Source organism: Scatophagus argus, chromosome 11 (assembly GCF_020382885.2).
Source record: "Scatophagus argus isolate fScaArg1 chromosome 11, fScaArg1.pri, whole genome shotgun sequence".
NCBI lineage: Eukaryota > Metazoa > Chordata > Actinopteri > Scatophagidae > Scatophagus > Scatophagus argus.
This window is the reverse complement of record NC_058503.1, coordinates 21,420,684-21,427,119: the sequence shown is the minus strand read 5'-3', so window position 1 is coordinate 21,427,119 and position 6,436 is coordinate 21,420,684. Positions and strand designations below refer to the sequence as shown.

Genomic DNA, 6,436 nt, shown 5'->3' with positions numbered 1-6,436 from the left:
AACATCCAGCTTTTGTAAAAGACGCCCCTGCTGGCACAAGGACATGAATTTTCAGTCAACTGTCAGCAAAAATGGAATAGTTTTCTGATCAGATACCACTGTCATCAGGGTTTGGTTTAATTTGGGCACAAAAATGACTCGGTCAGGGTTTGGAAACAATTGCGGTCACAGTCAAAAGAATCCATCTCTGACTCTTGGTAAAAAAAAAAGAAAAGAACAGGAATCTAACAGTGGTCTCCTGTGTCCAAGTCCCACGTTTTTTTCTCCAGACGGATGCATGGATTCATAATCCTGCAGCCACTTTGTGATTTGAACATAACCACATGTTAGCGAACATAAACATGTGTTGCTGTTGGCCAACATATGGTTGCTGGAAGGGTCAGTGCTGCCATTTTTCCTGGGAGGAGGTGGAGGAACGTCTTGGATTATGAAAAAAAAATATTTTTAAAAAATAACAGAGCACTTAGCCTGATGCTGGTGAAGACCCCCACTTCCTCTGTCATTTTATGGATTTGTCTTTCACGCTAGTGTGTTACACAAAAACTGTTGCACAAGACAGAAATAAAAGTGGCAGTTGTATTGTATGGAACATGTGATACTGTAAAAGACTCATAATGAGCCTTTATAATTTGGTCCAAACAAGCTAAGAAAAAAAGTGCACTGACTGCCAGCCGTGCTCAGCTGGATGTGTGAAAGGAAACTTTTCCTCCTACATTTTAAAATGGGGGATTCCCATGAAACTGTTGGCTTTATAATCCTGTTAGAGAGCACACAAAGAGCCTTTTGGTATCACTGGTCCAGTCCACAGACTCACATACGATTTAATCATTCTGAAAAGTCACCAACCACAACATTATCATTAATTTAACCCACCGTGTAACGCTGGAGCTCGGAAACAGTCAGATTTATGACAAAACCAAAAACTTTTCAGGCACTCACATGAAAAATAAAAAAAAGATACTTGGATGGTGGTTTTACTGCAGAGTGGTTTGGGTCTTTGTGCTGGTTTTCAGAGTCTGAGGGGAATGTGACCATTTCCTGCTGTTATGGCTTCATCACAGCATTGTATTGAAAATGCTTCTTCCTGCTTCACAAAGATTACAGGAGAGGAGGAACAAAACTCCAATGATAAACCAGGAAAAGATAATCAGTGATTGCTTAGACTAAAAGGCCCTAATCTCACAAGAGGGGGAAAAAATCAGGTCAAAACAACATGATGATGCCTGGTCAAGAGAAAGAAGTCTTAAGAGATCCAAACCAGGTCATGGCTTCTGTCACGTGAGATCAAGAGAACCATACAATCGTCACTTCACTGGGCAAAACATGTTTAATAAAGAAATGTTTAATCCTTCAGTGAAATGACAGTTCAGTGACTCCAGATAACTAGTGGAGTTAGTTAACCTATCAGCTCCAGATGCTGATGGAGACAAGCTGTGATTATGAGCCATGGGATGACTGATCACTGTGGAATTGCTCTCACTGTGACTCTGGCTGTAGCCATGGCTGCCCTCCAGCTGTTAAGAAGAAGAAGAAGAAGAAGAATCGCTTTATTGGCAGTATATTGATTGGCATATATTTTTACATACACATGCTGAATTTGTCCTCTGCATTTAACCCATCCTTAGTTGCACACACATGCAACTCCCAGTAAATTACATGCAGTGAAACACGCACAGGAGCAGTGGGATTAAGTGCCTTGCTCAAGGGCACACCAGCCATGATGACAAATATGCATAAGTAGGTACAAGTTAATTTTGACCTAACTTTTCCGAACAATTTTTATTCCTAAACACCCGTCAGTGAGACATTTCACTTTATATATATACATCAAAATTTTAAAACGTGTGTGAGGTCCCTACTGCGGGCTAACATAAGGACAGTGAAAATAAAACATACAAACCTGCTGATCACGTGCTGTGCAGGATTTTTATACACACTAGCTTGTTTGCACTGGGTGGTGGCCAAGATAAAATGGGAGGAATTTAATGTTTCCATACACGGGAAGATAACTGCAGGAACTGACTGTGCTGAAGCCAAACCTTTGTAGTCTTTTTGTCCCTACATCATGTTCAAACACTGTTTGAACATGTGGGTTTTCCAACTGTTCTGCCCACGTACAAACATTATCAAATGTCATGTTTAAGATGTCTTTAAAAATCTGAAAGTACTGTCATACAAACTGTTTTGACTTATATATATTTATATATATTTTACTGAACTGAATGTAACCACCAAAGCCATGTTATAATAATGCTTTACAAGACATTTCACTCAAAGGTTACGTTCACTCGTCAAAAGTGGATTGAATGTTTTTCCTCACCCATAAAAACATCTGCAAAGCCAAACTTTTTTTAAAAAAAAAAAAAAACAAACAAAATTAAACTGGTCACTGTTAACATCCATGTTGACTAGCAGTCTTCTCTTTCACTGCCTTTGCTGGTGCATCATACCAATCTGCAGCCTGCGGGGCTGAGCGCAGAAGTGCCAAAAACTGCAGTTCCTCAAATGGCCACTTGAGGCTGGCTCCAAAAGCGAGTCAACCCTCATAAGAGCCCATGTTAAAATGTCCAGCTTCACAGTAGAAATGAACATATTCATGGTCTACTACCAACGTAGTTTTTGGTCTCTATAGTTAATTTTCCTGTTCATGATGATGGAAAGGAGGAGCAAATATTATACAACTCACTCATTATACTCCCTCAAGATTATGCATGATTAAGGGCATGCACACTTTGAAGGACAGCTAGCTCAGTAGCCAGCTAGCAGACGTTGTGACAGACTTTGTACTTCCTGGTTGGGCTGTCCTCTTCTCTCTGGACTTCCTGGTTGGGCTGTCCTTTCCTTTCAGAGAGGAGCAGGAAGTGTATTGCTGATTATCACCTGCAGCCTGCAGCTCCCCAGGTATATGAGCTGGTGGCTCCAGTCCTGAGCTGTTGTTTTTTGAGCGAAGGTTTTACATTCATTCATACATGCAAACACTATTGAAGCTACTGATTCAAATAGTTTATGGGGTGCTGGCTGACTTAAAATTCTTATTTAAAAGTCATGTGTTATCCTTTGTCCTCCCCTTGAGCCGAGCTGTCACCAAGTGAGTCAAAAACTCTGTTTTCTTGAAGTTAAATGTGTGTACCTGATGAAAAGCCAAGACTGTGGTGAACTGAGTAGCTTTTTCTCTCTCTGCCTATGCAGCAAACATTTCTCTGAGCTGAGCCAAATTTAAAGTTTTTTTTTAAAAAAATGCTAACTTTATTCAGTAAGCATGATTCTGCCCTGAGCAGTTATCATAGATTTATTCACCAGAATGTAAAAAACAGACTGTGTGACTAATCTCTTCCAAAGACGATGTTTGTTTACTCCACATGAAAATGACAGGGCCTGGTGGTTGAGCAAACAAGAAAATTGGATTGCTGAACAGGACACATGGCTCAATCAACATCTTGGAAAACACAAACCAGTGAGGGAGGAAATGGGAGCAAATACTTGTGTTTAGGAGACTGAGAATGAGCTGAATAAATCAAGAAAGAAAGATTTCATTTAAGCGATCCGATTGTCACAGTCGGCTGCGTTATTTCACGTTTGTCCTTATCTGTTTCTGAGCGTACATTTCTGTCACAGTCACTTATTTTGTGACGATCATCCTTATTTGTTCCGGCTCTGCTTTCATATCACATTTGACTGATTGTAATGACCCTCACTCAGAAAAACACTTGCAACTTTGTCTTCAGTTGTGTAAATGTTTGGCTTCATCAGTGGAGCCTTATTCATCACTTAAAAGGAAAATTGACCAACCCACAGTGCAAACAAGTCTTAAGACTACACTCTGCCTTCTAGTACCCTTAAACCAACATTGCATCAATTATTGACAAAGTTTAATTTTTGTTTTTTTGAAGGGCTTGATCCCATTGCTGCTACTTTAACGCATCAGAGGAAATGTCGATGTTATTCCTGACATGAATGCAGCATATTACTCCATTGTCAGCCAATATGAGGTCATGTATCACCACCCTCTGCTGTAACTTAGGATCCCTGACATGTGACTGGCGACTTAAGCCCAACTGGCCTCTGCTTAACCTCATGATCACACTTGAATACTGTCCAAGCAATTAAATGCTCCAAATAATTGCCTCTAAATCAATTGATTTAACATCAATTTGACTTTTCCCATCACAAATTCAAACTACGGTAATAGCAGTTGTGATGTGTTTAATACCAATAAAAGTGAGGACAGGAAGGTCCAAAGTACATAGCTGGACCCTTTTGAAGTCAAGGCAAGGAAGGCGGAGAGGAGGCTTGTGTCCCTGCCTGACTTCCTCCTGGTTAACAAGACATGTGATTAGCATTGCTGTCTGCTGCTGTAGTTTGCCCTGCAGTCAGCCTGGTCTGCCTTCAGAGGAAATACTGCCTGAAGCTTACTCAGCCAACACTAAGGTGAGTAAGATACTGATCTTTTGATGATGTTTAGAGGAAAAGAAAGATAATGTATCCCAGAGATGTTTTGTCCTGTTGTTGCTCCTTATTGTTTGATATTTGTGCCACTGAACCTGTCGGGGGGTGGTGACGGTGATTTGGGTTCTTTCACTGGACCAAACTCATGTTTGAAAGGGTTCCAACTTGTTCAGCAGTTCATGGTTGGTAGATTTTGAGGCAAAGAGCCAAAGAGCTTCTGAGAACTTCTTAAATCTTCTGAAAGGTCGTCACAGACAGGAGCATACAAAGTGGAATGAAACGTATGCTTTTTCTGTATTGTTCTTTGGCTGGTAAAGCAGTTCCAGTCTGGTGTGTGTTCACACCTGATGACAAACCTTTCTTTTGCAAACACAAGGAGTCGGTGGAGTTGTGTGCATTTAATGCAGAAAATCCTCACCTTATAAGATTTCACTGCTTAAGGGGTGATGGTAAAATTCCATAAGAAATTTCACCATTAAATCTTCAAATGATTGTTTTGATAATGTTCTCTTCATACAACAGAGTAACCAGGCTGCTCACACCCGCTAAGCAAACACATACTGAGCCTTGCATACTGCATGGCTATTCAAGTGTGAGACTTTAACTGTGGGAAAGTTGCAGTGTTTTATAAACCAGGGTGAGTACAATGTTCTACTCAGATTTTACCGTTCAGATGACCTTATCTTGCATGCTTGTTTTGACCATTAGTGCCCACTTGCAGCAGCAGAAATTAGATTAGGCTGAATTAGGCTTTTTTTTTTTTTTTTTTTTAACATAACGAGTGGCAAACAATTATGTGATGTTCCTAAGCATTGACGCAGTCCTCCTGTTCACATGTGATTCAGGGCTATTGGGCTCTGCGTGTAGAGTTAATCATGAAACCGGTCCATGTTGAAATATTTGGGTCAGGCTCCATTTAACAGAGACTTGATTGAAATCCCTCAGCGATCTGTTGGTTGAACTGTGCCAAACCTCACCAGACCAAACACCAGATGCATGTGATAGAGAGGGTTTTTTTGCACCTAATCTGGACCAACGCTCCACGTCACTTCATCAGTACTGTTATTATTTTCAGCACTTAATGGATATACATAAGCAACAGTTTGCCAGTAACATGACAGCATCAATTTAAAGGTGCTGTGTTCACAATTTGTTCCTGTGTTGTAGAAATAACACTTAAAAGTTGAAGGATAAGCCCTGAAAGATTTTTGCTAATGCCCAAATGTCCATTGAAAGCAATTCATTCCTAATGTGACTACACTGAGAGAGATGGGGAGACAAAATCCATAGTCCTCATTTCAAGTGAATGATGCTTCAGCAGTATGAGGTGGACAAATCAAGAATCTCCTAACATACACCATATAGACAAAAGTACTGGGACATGCCTTTTTATCATTGAATTCAGGTGTGGTATGTGGCTGGTTTTCAGGTGTTGGGCTCGGCCCCTGACTTCCAGTGAAGGGAAATCTTAATGCTTCAGCATACCAAGACATTTTGGACAATGCTATGCTTCCAACTTTGTGGCAACAGTTTGTTGAAGGCCCTTTTCTATTCCAGCATGACTGTGCCCCAGTGCACAAAGCAAAGCTCCATAAAGACATGGTTGGATGAGTTTGGTGTGGAAGAACTTGACTGGCCCACACAGAGCCCTGACCTCAACCCCATCCAACACCTTTGGGATGAACTGGAACGGAGATTGTGAGCCAGGCCTTTTGGTCCAACATCAGTGTGTGACCTCACAAATGCTCTACTGCATGAATGGGCACAAATTCCCACAGAAACACCCCAACATGTTGTGGAAAGCCTTCACAGAAGTGTGAGCTGCAAAGCTGTCTGTGTGTTTGGAATGAGATGTCATTAAAGTCCCTGTTACTGTATAAAAGTCAGGTGTCCCAATATTTTTGTCTATATAGTGTACCTCAGTGAGATGTCAGAAACCATTTTCTAGCTGTCAAGTATTCACAGAAGAACTATTAGAAGTGAAAGGTCA

At 40.8% G+C, this 6,436-nt stretch overlaps 1 protein-coding gene across 5 annotated transcripts in view; it reads left to right on the top strand.

Annotated features, from left to right (window-relative positions):
• Nucleotides 1-2,938: 2,938 nt before the first annotated feature.
• mlphb (melanophilin b) overlaps nucleotides 2,939-6,436 on the top strand; it is a 30,449-nt gene continuing 26,951 nt past the window's right edge. For 2 of the 5 annotated variants that reach the window (XM_046403768.1, XM_046403765.1), the window contains exon 1: nucleotides 4,273-4,428. The gene's annotated coding sequence lies outside the window, so the exon portion shown is untranslated. Of the gene's footprint in view, nucleotides 3,089-4,271; nucleotides 4,429-4,968; nucleotides 5,084-6,436 lie in introns of those variants that run through there. The other 3 variants (XM_046403767.1, XM_046403766.1, XM_046403769.1) reach the window with 3 other exon arrangements.